At 42.5% G+C, this 13900-nt stretch overlaps 1 long non-coding RNA gene across 1 annotated transcript in view; it reads right to left on the reverse strand.

Moving 5' to 3' along the window:
* The window catches only part of LOC143731909 (uncharacterized), a 233212-nt gene that overhangs the window by 143397 nt on the left and 75915 nt on the right, over positions 1-13900 (reverse strand). The gene's annotated exons all lie outside the window — the stretch shown is intronic.

A 13900-nucleotide genomic window follows, 5' to 3' on the forward strand; every position in this document is an offset into this window, starting at 1 on the left:
GATAGACATGCATCTCTTCAATGGGCTGTACTGTTATTTAATATGTTTTTGGATTGTTCTGCTCATGAAACACTGGAAAAATATCTTTACAAGAAATTTCAGTTGACAAAAACTCCCAACAATATATGCTGTGGAAAATTATAAGTAGTCTAGGAGCTTTTTACAGCGGATGCCATTGGAAATACAAGTCTATAATCCCTCACAGCCTCGCTCTCATATCTGTCATGGCGCTGCTCTGAATAAGGTCTATAGGTGTAAATTATACATAATTCTGACACACACACATTTTGTACTATATGTACTTTAATGACACTTCAGGTTCTATTAAACAATCAAAATATGAGTAGTATGTCATATTGGGAAGATAGATTTTAATTAAGTTATTAAAATGACAAACTTATTTGGCAAGAAAGGCATTTTTGCAGTTTTATTGTATTATTAAAAGGCATAGAGGAAAAAAGCTCACTAGAAATAAAGCATATGTTGACTACAATATAAACAGTTATGAATATTTGGTTGGTTCTCCCTTGTTTTTGTTTACGGCATCCATTCTTCTGGGCATTGACTCACTAAACTTAACTACTTCCCAATCCTCCTCGAGTTCTTCCCAAAGTTGAGCTTCATTTGAAGCCCTGCATGACTTCAGCTTTATAATTTCCCAAAGGTTTTCAATGGAGACTGTGATTTCAAAATGCTGAGCATGAACACTTTGAATGTGCGCAGCTTTGTTGCATGAGCATCATTATCATGTCTGGAAATACATCAATCTCCAAACAAATCCTACATATTTTCCTACATTGTCTTCAGCAGGATTCCCAAGTTTTGGCCCGTTTTCAAAGTGCCAGCAACTTTGTAGATCCTTCCAGCACCTGTGTCCTCAATCCCATGATGTTTCCCATGCTGTGTGTATGGATCCACACATGTGTTTGGTATTAAAACACTCCAGTCGTCTCCTACGAACGCACCCGTCACCATCCAATGCTACGAACGCACCTGTCACCATCCAATGCTACGAACGCACCCGTCACCATCCAATGCTACGAACGCACCTGTCACCATCCAATGCTACGAACACTTCGACGCCATCCAATGCTACGAACACACCGGCACCATCCAATGCTAGACTGCTACATGTTGACTAGTCGCCTCTTATCTTCCATATCCTTATAATAATAATAATAATAACTTTGATTTATATAGCGCCTTTCACAGAACCCAAGGACGCTTAACAAACAAAAAGGGGGAGGGGATAAAGCCACCAAGGCCTCAGTGAAGAGGTGTGTTTTAAGCTGGTTTATTAGAGAGGAGACAGAGCGGATGGCAAGAGGAAGCGTGTTCCAGAGTGATGGTGCACCAACACAAAAGGCTCTGTCACCAAATTACCGGAGTCTGGACTTAGGGACAGCGAGCAGGTCCTTGTCAGCGGACCGCAGGGACCGTGACTGAGTGTAGGGATGGAGTAGATCAGTGAGGTACTGAGGTGCAAGTCCATGGAGAGATTTGTAAGTCAGGAGGAGGATTTTATATTTGATCCGTGACTTAACTGGCAGCCAGCGAAGCTTCTTCAGGATGGGAGTGATGTGAAGTCCAAGTTTAGTGTGGGTGAGCATCCTAGCCGCAGAGTTCTGGACGTACTGGAGTTTGTCAGTAGCCTTGCTGGGGAGACCGAACAGGATACCGTTACAGTAGTCAAGTCGGGAGGTGATGAAGGAGTGGATGAGGGTTTCAGCTACAGAGTTGGAGAGGCACTTTCGGAGTCTGGAGATGTTCTTAAGATGGTAAAAGGCAGTTTTAGTAGTGTTTTTGATGTGTTGTTGGAAGGAGAGGCTGGAGTTCATGATGACGCCCAGGTTGCATACTTGAGGGGATGCAGAGATTAAGCAGCGCAGCCATCCACATCCAGTATGATGTCATCAACCTTTTTAAGTAGTGACTGCGGGGCAAACACTATGAGTTCTGTTTTGTCTTTGTTGATTTTGAGAAGGTAATTGTCCATCCAGTTCTTTATGTCCTTCAGGCAGTTGATAAGTGGCACTGGTGGAAGGGGAGTAGAAGGCTTAGTACTGATGTAGAGCTGAGTGTCATCAGCATAGCAGTGGAAATGTAGACCATGTTTCCGGATGATCATCCCAAGAGGTAGCATGTAGATATGGTAACATGTAAAGACTTATGGTCTTTGGTACATTCTTTCAGTAGATAAAGCTAATAAATGGTTTCTTAAATGGTACACAAGCTCTCAATCCAGCCATAACTAGCCATTGGCTTACAGTTGAAGATGAAAAGGAGTTTTTGAGGTCTCATGCTCACAGTCTTCAATCTCCAAAATCAATAGACCAGATGATGGCATTTCAACAATATCTTCTTCTGCAAAGTACGGCTCCATGTTCACATCAAACAATATAGCTGATTTATTGAATTATATGCCGGGAATAATGAATGCAAGCTTGGTGTGACCACTTGACCAAGAATGAACATTTCAGTAAGTCATGACAAATGATACAATTGGAACTGGGATGCATTTATTTATTTTATTTATCCTTTATTTTACCAGGATAGTTACATTAGCATACATTAGTTTTACACACACACACACACACACACACACACACACACACACACACACACACACACACACACACACACACACACACACACTGATCAGCCAAAACATTAAAACCATTAAGTTAGATCGTTACAATGGCACCTGCCAAGAGAGAAAACAGTCCGTTCTTGAATTGCATGTCTAGGAAGCAGGAATAATGGGCAAGTGTAAAGATCTGAGTGATTTTGTCTAGAGCAAAATAGTGATGGCTGGTATTTTCGCTTCTCAAAACTCATTGAAGCTTCCTCATTTCCTAATTTCCTTGTTTTCTCATTTCCACGTTTTCCTAATTTCCTTGTTTCCACATTTCCTTATTTCCTTGTTTCCACGTTTCCTCACTTTTTCATTTCCTCGTTTCCATTTTTCCTCATTTCCACGTTTTCTCATTTCCATGTTTCCACATTTCCTCGTTTCTTAGTTTCCTAATTTCCTCGTTTCCTCGTTTCCTCATTTCCTCGCTCCTCCAGCCTGTGGAAACCGATTCCTTGTTTCCACGTTTCCTCATTTTTTCATTTCCTTGTTTCCTCGTTTCCATTTTTCCTAATTTCCTCATTTCCACGTTTTCTTGTTTCCATGTTTCCTCATTTCCACGTTTCCACGTTTCCTCGTTTCCATTTTTCCTCGTTTCCATTTTTCCTCATTTCCTCGTTTTCTCATTTCCACGTTTTCTCATTCTCTCGTTTCCACGTTTCCTCATTTCCATGTTTTCTCATTTCCATGTTTCCTCATTTCCTTGTTTCCAAGTTGCCTCATTTCCACATTTCCATTTGTCCTAATTTCCTAGTGTCCATGTTTCCTCATTTCCTTGTTTCCACGTTTCCGCATTTTTTCATTTCCTCATTTCCATTTCTCCTCGTTTCCTCATTTTCTCATTTCCACGTTTCCATGTTTCCACGTTTCCTCATTTCTTAGGGTTCTCATTTCCACGTTTCCTCACTTTTTTATTTTCTCGTTTCCACGTTTCCTCATTTTCATTTTTCCTCATTTCCACGTTTTCTCGTTTCCACATTTCCTCGTTTCTTAGTTTCTTCATTTCATCGTTTCCTCGCTCCTCCAGCCTGTGGAAACGGATTCCTTGTTTCCACGTTTCCTCATTTTTTCATTTCCTCGTTTCCATTTTTCCTCATTTCCACGTTTTCTCGTTTCCACGTTTCCTCGTTTCCATTTTTCCTAATTTCCTCGTTTCCATTTTTCCTAATTTCCTCGTATTCTCATTTCCACGTTTTCTCGTTGCCATGTTTCCACGTTCCCTCATTTCCATGTTTTCTTGTTTCCATGTTTCCTCATTTGCTTGTTTCCACGTTGCCTCATTTCCTAATTTCTTCATTTCCTGGTTTCCACGTTTCCTCGTTTCCATTTCTCCTCATTTCCTCGTTTCCTCATTTCCTCATTTCCACGTTTCCATGTTTCCACGTTTCCTCATTTCTTAGTTTCCTCATTTCCTCGTTTCCATGTTTCCAAGTTTCCTTGTTTTCTCATTTCTTAGTTTCTTCATTTCCTCATTTCCTCGCTCCTCCAGCCTGTGGAAACCGATCAAAGAAAGCCACCTTGAAGGACATCTAAGTTCTCTTACTACACCGTGAGGAACGAGGGCTGCGTCTGGAAACTGGAAATGGCAGGAAGGGAACAAGCATAGATGGATCCTTCGCTGCCTCTGATATCCCACAATCCTGTGTGCTCCATTCCCTGAACGTTCAGCTGAAAAATAAAGATGGCGTCTGAAATTTCAGGTTAGTGGTCAGTTTGTGTGTAAAGTACACATTTTGACAAATTTTTTCCCCCCACTCTTGATGACATTTCTACTTTGTAAAGTTTTTATTGAGCATGTATATCTTATACAGTTTTCAATCAGCAATATAAAAGTGGCTCAAATATTTTTATATTATTGTACATATAAACCAAAACAAAAGTAAAAAACAAACGGACAAAACGGAAGTAGAATACAGTTTTGTAGCAGGAAGAACAATAGTAATTTATACCAAAAAAAAAATGAAAAGAAATAAATATTTATAGAGATACTGATTGCAAGAAGTCTATAAAGGGTTGCCAAATCTTATAGAAACTTGAGGGATTGTCCTTCAACAGATATCTAATTTTTTCAAATGTACGGTATTTGACATATCCCGAAGCCACATTTTGTCAGTGGGTATCATTGGCCCTTTCCATGACATCAAAAGTAACTTTCTTGCAGTAATGAGAGAATAGGAAATGAACCGCTGCTGGGCTGAAGTCAGATTTCTGAAAGACTGTGATATGCCCAGGATAATCAACAACGGTTCCGGTGATAATGAAGTCTTAAAAATTCTTGACAATACCTTAAATACATCAGACCAGTAAGTGGCAACTTTAGGGCAAGAAAAAAAAGCAAGAAAATTTGTTGCATTGAGTGACTAAAATTTATCACATTTTGGTGAAGCATTTGGAAAGATGTTGTGGATCTTTACTTTTGAGAAATGAAGTCTATGTATAACTTTGAACTGTATAAGACAGTGTCTCGTGTTATTGGAGCAGGAGTGTATGTATTCCAAAGATTCTTCCCAGATGTCGTCAGGAATATGGATACCCATGTCCTTCTCCCAACTGTCTTTATATTTGTTGGTCGAGGGGGAAGACATTGTTTGTAGTTTGTTATATATATTGGAGATAAATTTATCTTTATATGGGGGTATAGTGAAACATTCATCTAGCATGGATTGTGGTTGTGTCTCGAAACCTGGCATAAGTTTTCGGATATAGTCTCTGATCTGTAGGTATCTAAAGAAATTATTGCTATGTAGTTTGAACTTTGCCTGTAACTGTGCAAAAGAAGCAAATTTACCCTCAGCATACAGGTCACGAATACAACATAATCCTGATTTCCTCCAATCAGAAAACGTCAGATCTAAATTGGATGGGGTAAAGGATGGGTTTTTTGCAATTGATTTTGATTTTGCAATTGATACTGCTTCAGTGGTAGCAGCAACAGATTCAGACACGGAGGACACAGAGGATGAGGAAACGGGACTCCTGACGGGGGACATAGCAGGCGAAGGGGCAGGACTGGGTGCAGCGCTCTCCGTGGCAGGCTTGGGTGCAACGCTCCCAGTGACAGGCTTGGGTGCAGCGCTCACGGGGACAGGATCGGGTGCGGCGCTCACAGTGGTAGGCTTGGGAATAGAGCTCACAGACACAGTGGGAAAACAAAGCCCACGAGGGGCCAAAACAAGACAGGACTAAGGTGACTAACTAGACAAAGATACTGACAAAATACTAGAAGACAAACAACTGATACAAAAAATTGCTCAACAGGACGATTATTCTTGACAGGTTACTCACAAACTTGAAAATGAAACCAGGCAGAGACGAAGGACGGGGGGCTCCCTTTCTCCTCTTCTTCCTCCTAGGTCGCGGTACCGAGACCGTAGTTGGACTAGTGACCGGTTGAAGGATCTCCGCGGGGACCGTAGCAGGCTCTGGGAAGACGGTCCCAGGAGGGGTAGACTCCGTCGAAGAGGACTCCCATGCCGAACTCCCATGACAGCCGTCTTCCCCGCTTTCCGCGAAGAGTTGTAACTGCGGATGACGCCTCGGGAGTCGAGTTGGAAAGAGTCCGGTCCCCCAACGTAGCCACGGCGAGAACGCGATCCTCCGGGATCACGGGGAGCAAGCCAGGTGATGGCGACACGGTGGCACTCGGCGGGTCTTTCCGTGACAAACAGCCCACCATATTCCGGAACGGACGACGGACCAGCTTCTCCCTTTCAGCCAGAGGGGGAGGATCATTGAGGCCCGCAATGAGGTAGCAATTTAAGAGGCTTTCAGGTAAGAGAAACCTCCCCTCATCCACGACCTGGGCATACTCGTTCAAACACAGCTCTCCCTGGGGGGGAATCGAAAGCTTGCAGCTCCTTGAATCGGAAATGGTCTTGAGCCACCAATCTTCTAGAGGGTCCGATTGGCACTTGATGGGCGACGACATACTGTCTGCTGGGTTCGGTTCTGGTCGGTTCATTCTGCCATGAGGTTGGAAGGGTGAAAAAGGGAATGAACCCAATCGCAGACAGTAGTCACAGCACACGGTTTATTATGAGCAAAAAGGGAAAACAAAGCCCACGAGGGGGCAAAACAAGACAGGACTAAGGTGACTAACTAGACAAGGATACTGACAAAATACTAGAAGACAAACAACTAATACAAAAAATAGCTCAACAGGACGATTATTCTTGACAGGTTACTCACAAACTTGACACGGATTGACAATGAACCGACACTGGACAGCAAACACGAGGGGATTAACTCCTCGGCATACTCCTCGGCCTTCTGCGGGTCTGTGAAGGATGACTGGGAGCCGTTATGAGTCACTAGGAATCTCGCTGGATAAAGCAAGCCATTTTTGACGCCGGGTTGGTTGCGCAGTAATTGCCTGGCTCTGTTGAATTGCGCCCTTCTCTTTGCCACTGATGGAGGGTAGTCAGGGAATATGTTTATGGCTTTACCTTGATACTGGAGATTTCTCATAGCGGCAGGTTTGCGGAGGATGTCTTCCAGGACGTGATAGTAATGAAGGCATATCACGAAAGGACGCGGTGGGTCAGAGGGGCTCGAGCGTTGGCGAAGGGTTCTGTGGGCTCTGTCAATGAGCGGTTTTATCGTTTCTGCGCCCTCCCGTACACCCGTAATTCTGATGTTGTTTCTACGAGATCTTCCTTCTAAATCTTCATTCTTTTGTTTAAGACTGACAACTTCGGCATTGAGATTCGCCACCTGTTGCTCAAGTTGGTTAATGCTATCAGAATGTGTAGTGGTGGCCTCTTCTATGTCAGTGAGTTTGGTCTGTTGCATCTGAGATTTCGCTTCAAGATTAGCAATAGACACCTGGGTGATGTTGTTAGTCGCATCAATCTCCTCTCTCAGGTCATTATACACACGCTTGATGCGTCTGTCCAATTTCTCACAGATGTCATCTTTTATCTTGGACATTTCACCTCTGAGTGCTGTAATGGCAGCTAGTAGGGCTCGGTTAGGTGGATCCTCCTCGTCACCGCTGTAGTCTTCGGTCTGTGTGCCAGGTAAGGCCGGTGGTTGGTTGAGGCCTATTTGAGTCGGTTTCGGTTTCTTGGATTTTTGTTTACTCATGTTGAGATATCCAGTCGAGCTTGAAGTCTTATTGTTTTAAACGTAAACGCGTTCTGTAAGCATAGGATTTACGTAGTTGTTGGCCCTTGAAAGTACGGATTTGGCTGACAGAGCTCTTAAAGACGCGTCTTACTCTGTCATTTCTAGCAAAAAGTTAGTATTGCAATAATTAGGGGCCAAGCACCGAAGGTGCGGGCACCTATTGTAGTTGTTCCGGTTCTTCTTCTACTACTTCTTCTTCCGACTGGGCGTCTGGCTGCCATAGATGCCCAGTGGGACGCCCATAGAACCATTTGCGGGAAAGTTGGAACGGTTTAATCTTCTGATAGAGGACAGTCCCATCATTAAATACACCAATTTTTGTGTCTCTAACTCATTCCCTCTAGCGCCACCACCTGTCCAAAATTTCACTTTTATTATGCTAATAACTTTTGAACTGTAAGGCCTATCAACAAAATATTTTTTTTCTCTGATTCCTGAGCTAATGACGATTCAATTGCACCCTATGACGTCATTTTCTGTCATAAAAATATGGCCGCCATTTTGAATTGTTAAAAAAAACAACTTTTTTTTAACTCGTCCCAGACGGTTTGTCCGATTTTCACCAAAATTGCACCAGATCATCTTCAGGTAGTGGGGACCAAAAGTTATGGAATTCAAGTTGATTCGCTTTACCAATTTCGATAAGTTCCTGAATCCTTGCTGAGTCCACAGATACCAAACATTCTAGGTTTCGCCTTACGGTTTGTATAGCGTTGTGATTTAGCGCTTAAAAAACATTTGCTAATATCTTCGAAACCGCTAGTCCGATTGAGACGAAATCACCGTCAGAAGTTTGGAAACATAGGTCGCTGGCTATACACCAATGCCCAAATGCCAAAATATTTAATGTAAGTAGTAGTAAAATTCAATCAAAGTCACGTGTCAGTCATTTTTGACGTGTTTTTTCATATAAATGTCTATAACACTGAAGCGTTTTAAGATATTTTCACCAAATTTGGCACACACATGTATGCCCTCATTCTCAGGACACATGAAAAAATTGTGGGATCTTGCCTCTTGGTGGCGCTATAATAGAACAAAACATGAAATTCCCATTGACTTCAATACAGTTTTGTGATGTAAAATGCTATACTTAACAAATGCATTGCTGTAACATTATGAAACTCAGAATTTGCCAGCAGCACCATCCCCTGAAGGTACTCAAAAGATTTTGAGACAGCGCCACCTGTTGGTCAAAAGTTATAATTAAATTTCCAAAAATGCTAATAACTTTTGAATAAATATGCCTATTGTAATGACACTGGTCTTAATAGATTCCTTGGGTCATGCCGAGAACATAGATGCCAAGTTTGACGTATTTGGACGAACTTCCTGTCCGCCATCTTGATTTTAATTAAATGCCTACTTTTTCAAACTCCTCAAAGGACGTTTGTCCGATTTTCACCAAATTCGATTCGTATCTTCTCCAGACCATGCTGAATAAAAGTTATGGATTTCGTGTTGATAGACGAAACCGTTTTCGTATACCACAGCATCAAATTTGAGGCATGCTGCCAAAATGACTATTCAGACTTTATCTTTGCAATGCCTTCACATTTTGACACTAAACTTTGTATGTGTCATTGTCACCTCACTCTGACCACATCACATCTATTTCATAACTGCTCCACCTATTTGTCGAAAGTGATAAACCATTAAATCATATTTTTAGTTAATGTATATGATTTTTCAGCCAAAATCCTCTTAAAATGTCTTTAATTGCTCCTTTCTACAGTTGGTCTGCCACTCCCACCCATGATGGCATCTGTTGCCGCTTCTTACGCTTGGCCCCCATGTAATGGCTGCTTGCAGCTATATTTAAACATTTATTTTAAATTTTAATATCTTTATACCCAAAGAAAAAGATGCTACAAGCATCAGTCAGTTTCGCCCTATTTCACTATTAAACGTCGAAGGCAAGATTTTCTTCAGCATTATTGCTCAGAGATTGTCAACCTACCTATTAAAGAATGGCTTCATTGACACTTCAGTTCAAAAAGCGGGCATTCCAGGTTTCTCAGGATGCTTAGAACACATCAGTGTTATCTGGCAACGAATTCAATCAGCTAAAAAGGAGAGGAAGGAGCTCCACGTGACATTTCCTGGATTTGGCTAATGCATATGGTTCAGTGCCACATGAGCTTCTTTGGGCATCATTTGCTTTTTTCAGGGTACCGATGTCGATAACAAATTTAGTGAAAGCCTATTTTGGAGATTTGCAATTTAGTTTCTCAACTCCAGAATTCAGCACTACATGGCAATGCTTAGAGGTTGGAATAATTGCATTGGATGGAATGGCCAAGGTTGGAAGTAATCATTAGGGCATCAAAATGGGTAGTAGGAGGAGAGCGCTTGGCTTCTGGGATGCGACTACCACCAATCAGAGCATACATGGATGACATGACAACCATGACTACAACGGTAGCCTCCACTAATCGGTTATTGGGGAAGTTAACAGATAATATTGAATGGGCACGAATGCAATTTAAGCCATCTAAATCAAGGAGCATCTCAATAATTAAAGGTGACCTATAATTCAAAATTGAATTTACCTTGGTATAGTCAAATAACAAGAGTTCAGTGCATGGACATAACATAGAGTGAATCTCAAACTGGACTGTTTTCGCGTTCTCATTTAATTCACGTTTATGAAAAACACCCATGAAAAACGGTCGGTTCTCCACACAATACCGACTGTGACGCAATAGTCGGGATCATTAATATGTACGCCTCCAAATATTTGCATAATGCCAGCCCTCAATGCCAGGCGGAACTGCGCAGCCGAAGCATGGCAGTTGCTCAGTGTGGATGTACACATGAACACAAAAGTATTTTTTAGTTCCTTCATCTGAGCCTCTGAAGAAACAATGGGTTAATTTTATTTTCTCTGGAAATTTCCAAACATTTCACCGACTGTTTCCTCAACTTGGGCCAATACAGAGCTGGCCTCGGATCGAGCTACCAAGCAACACTTTCTGATGTGTAATTGTTCAAGTTCAGACAGGTAATCTTTCTCTCAAAATCGTTCAATACTGTTTATGCATCAGTAAGTCAAGCCAGTGACTAAAATATCAGCTTCACATCGTTTCTTTTAGTAGGATGAAAATAATCGTATTTAAATTGTGAACAAATTATATACAGAAAGCGATCAAAGAACAATCTTTCCAAACAGCGTGAGTTTATCTGGACACTTGCCAAACTCGTTATGAAATCAATGGCGCACGTTACTGCACAACGAAGCTCTTACTGTATTTACATCATCGTGTTTGCATTGGTGAAAGCATTAGAGAGTGCAGAAACTGCTTTGCAATGATAAGATCTTCATTCTCGCGATCAACACACTGTCATCTGCTCAATGCTCATCACGGCAACATTTTATGTGATGGGAATAGATCTAAATACTTTAAAAACATCTCACGATTCGTTAATCTCGATAGCTGTTATAGTAAAAACGTATAATAGCAGTAGTAAAAGTATTCGGGAGAGAGTTTCACATCTAATGCGTAGCTATTTCATATGCAAGCATGTCAGCCAATCACAGCAGTGGCCGCGGTTACACTAAATCCCACAGCAGACACGCCCCTTCAAACAGAGTGTTCAAATCAGAGGCTAAAAGCAGGCTAGGAAAAATGCCATTTATTTCTAAATTATGATTATTTTTTTATCTAAAAAACATACTAACATTATAAGGGTAACCCAGGAAACATTATAAAATAATAAAAAAAAACATTCTAGGGCACCTTTAAAGGCAAGGTAGTAGATAAAACATTCTTCATTAATGGTGAGGCAATACCAACAGTTTCTCAGAAGCCAGTGAAGAGTCTAGGGAGATGGTACGATGGGGATCTAAAGGACACAGTTCGAGTGGGAGAAGTTAGACGACTAGCAGTGGAAGGGTTGAAGAGCATAAACAGCTGTGCTCTACCAGGCAAACTGAAACTCTGGTGCTTTCAGTTTGGTCTACTGCCAAGGTTGCTGTGGCCACTGACTGTGTACGAGGTTTCTTTGACAACAGTGGATAAGCTGGAAGCGTTAATAAGTTCATACATCAGGAAATGGTTGGGAGTTCCACGCTGCCTCAGCAGAGTGGGACTTTATAGTAAAGGAGTATTGCAGCTGCCAGTCTCTGCTTTAACCGAGGAGTTTAAGTGTGCCAAGGTCAGACTGGAAATGACCTTAGCAGAGTCACGCGACAAATGTGTAAGGGAGGCAGCCCCTGTGGTAAAAACTGGTAGAAAGTGGTCAGCAAAGAAATCTGTAGTAGAGGCAAAGGCTGACCTTCAAATTGGGGATATCGTGGGACAGGTACAGCATGGAAGAGGGGGTTTTGGGCTGAGTTTAGCTCCTCCTAAATGGCAAAAGGCAGGCCCAGCTCAAAGGAGGAAGGTGGTAGTCAACGAGGTGCGAAAGCAGGAGGAGAGGATGAGATGTATAAAGGCCACATCCCATGTTCTCCCATCACCGCAGAACCTAAACCTCTGGGTAGGAGAGGATCCCTCTTGTCCTTTGTGTTCATCACCTGCCACATTAAGGCACATTTTGGCAGGATGTAAGGTGGCTCTTAGCCAGGGTCGGTTTACTTGGCGCCATGACCAAGTATTGCGATGTTTGGCTTTAGCATTGGAAGGCAAGCGTAGTATGACCAATAAGTTGCCGCCTGTTCTAGCAAAACATTACACGCAGAAGACAATATTCCTCCGCCCAGGCGAGCAACCACCAAGAAAAGGTGTTAAAACCAATTCTCGCCCAGGACAACTGGAAGCTGCTAGGGACTGGAAGATGCTGGTTGATCTTGATCAACGGCTTATTTTTCCACCTGAGATTGCCACCACTAACCTACGACCAGATATTGTTTCGTGGTCTAGTTCAGCACCCATTGTTCAACTGATAGAGTTAACAGTGCCATGGGAGGATGCGGTAGATGAGGCATATGAGAGGAAGAAACTGCGGCTGAGAGTCCAGGTTTATCCAGTGGAAGTGGGTTGTCGAGGTTTTGTGGTACACTCTACAACCCAGTTCCTCAGAGACGTCGGATTCAGTGGTCAAGAGTTGCGTCGCACAGTAAAGAACTTATCTGAAGCAGCAGAAAGGAGCAGCAACTGGCTGTGGTTGAGACGGAAAGATTCTAGCTGGCTGTGTACAGGCCGCCATGCTACGGTTTCGTAGATTTCTTGAAAAGTTGAAGAGTCTGTTGGTTTATTTGTATAGGTTGTACAGTATTTACAGTCATTATGTTCCTGTGTATATTGCGTGAATGACGGGTGGTTGGGCAGATATTGTGTTTTGCGGTAGGTGGTATGCCATACGGAACCGTTGCCACTGAAACTGCATATTAACGCACCAGTGGGGCTCGATAGCCTTAGTCAAACGGGTTGGCGCGTATGGTTGGGTTGCGGAGAGATTGTGAGATTGTGGTTAGGCCTCAGCAGCAAGAGGGAAGTAGAGGTCAGTAAGCTGGGCTGAGTTGAGTGGGGGACGGAGGGGGGTGACTCTGGGACGCCAGAGTCACTGTCGAGCCCTCTTGAGGTGTCGTGGGCTAGTCGACGAAACACTGAGGACGGAAGGTGCCCACTTGAAGACCCTAGAGATGTTCCCTACTCCGCTCAATCCAGAGGGTTGTTATGGGGGGACCGCACTGTGGTTGCAGCCGTTGTGTGTGCTGACGGGCAATACACTGCAGCTATTAAAACCAGACAGAAGGAATTCACGTCACCAGATGGAAAGAAGCGTAAATGGATGGAGAAGCATAGGTTACTGTAAAGCTAAGTCTTATTTGGTGATTATCTAGGCGAAAGCCGAGTACAAATCAGCATGAAGTTTTAACACCTACTCTCGTGTAATGGAAATCTTAAGTTTGTTGTCACCAAAGCTCTCTGTTTTGTTATGGATCATTAAATCTTCACGCTGCCTCAGAAGTCTGATTCGTTAGGGATCTTCCCGAGGAGTTGTGAGGGAGGATCCACAGGTGTTTCCTATGCCGAAGTCTTTCATGTTGGGAAACCTGACGCACGCATATTTCTCCTCCCACGTCACATATATCAGAATAATTAAAAAAAAATTTATTGTTACATTTTTCGTGGAATTTGTTTTATTGTTGAAATTGATGTTTCAATGTAATTTAAATTGTTGGTATTTTTGATG

This window comes from Siphateles boraxobius, unplaced genomic scaffold (assembly GCF_051911475.1).
Source record: "Siphateles boraxobius isolate OS27281-9 unplaced genomic scaffold, OSU_SipBor_1 88, whole genome shotgun sequence".
NCBI classification, from domain to species: Eukaryota; Metazoa; Chordata; class Actinopteri; order Cypriniformes; family Leuciscidae; genus Siphateles; species Siphateles boraxobius.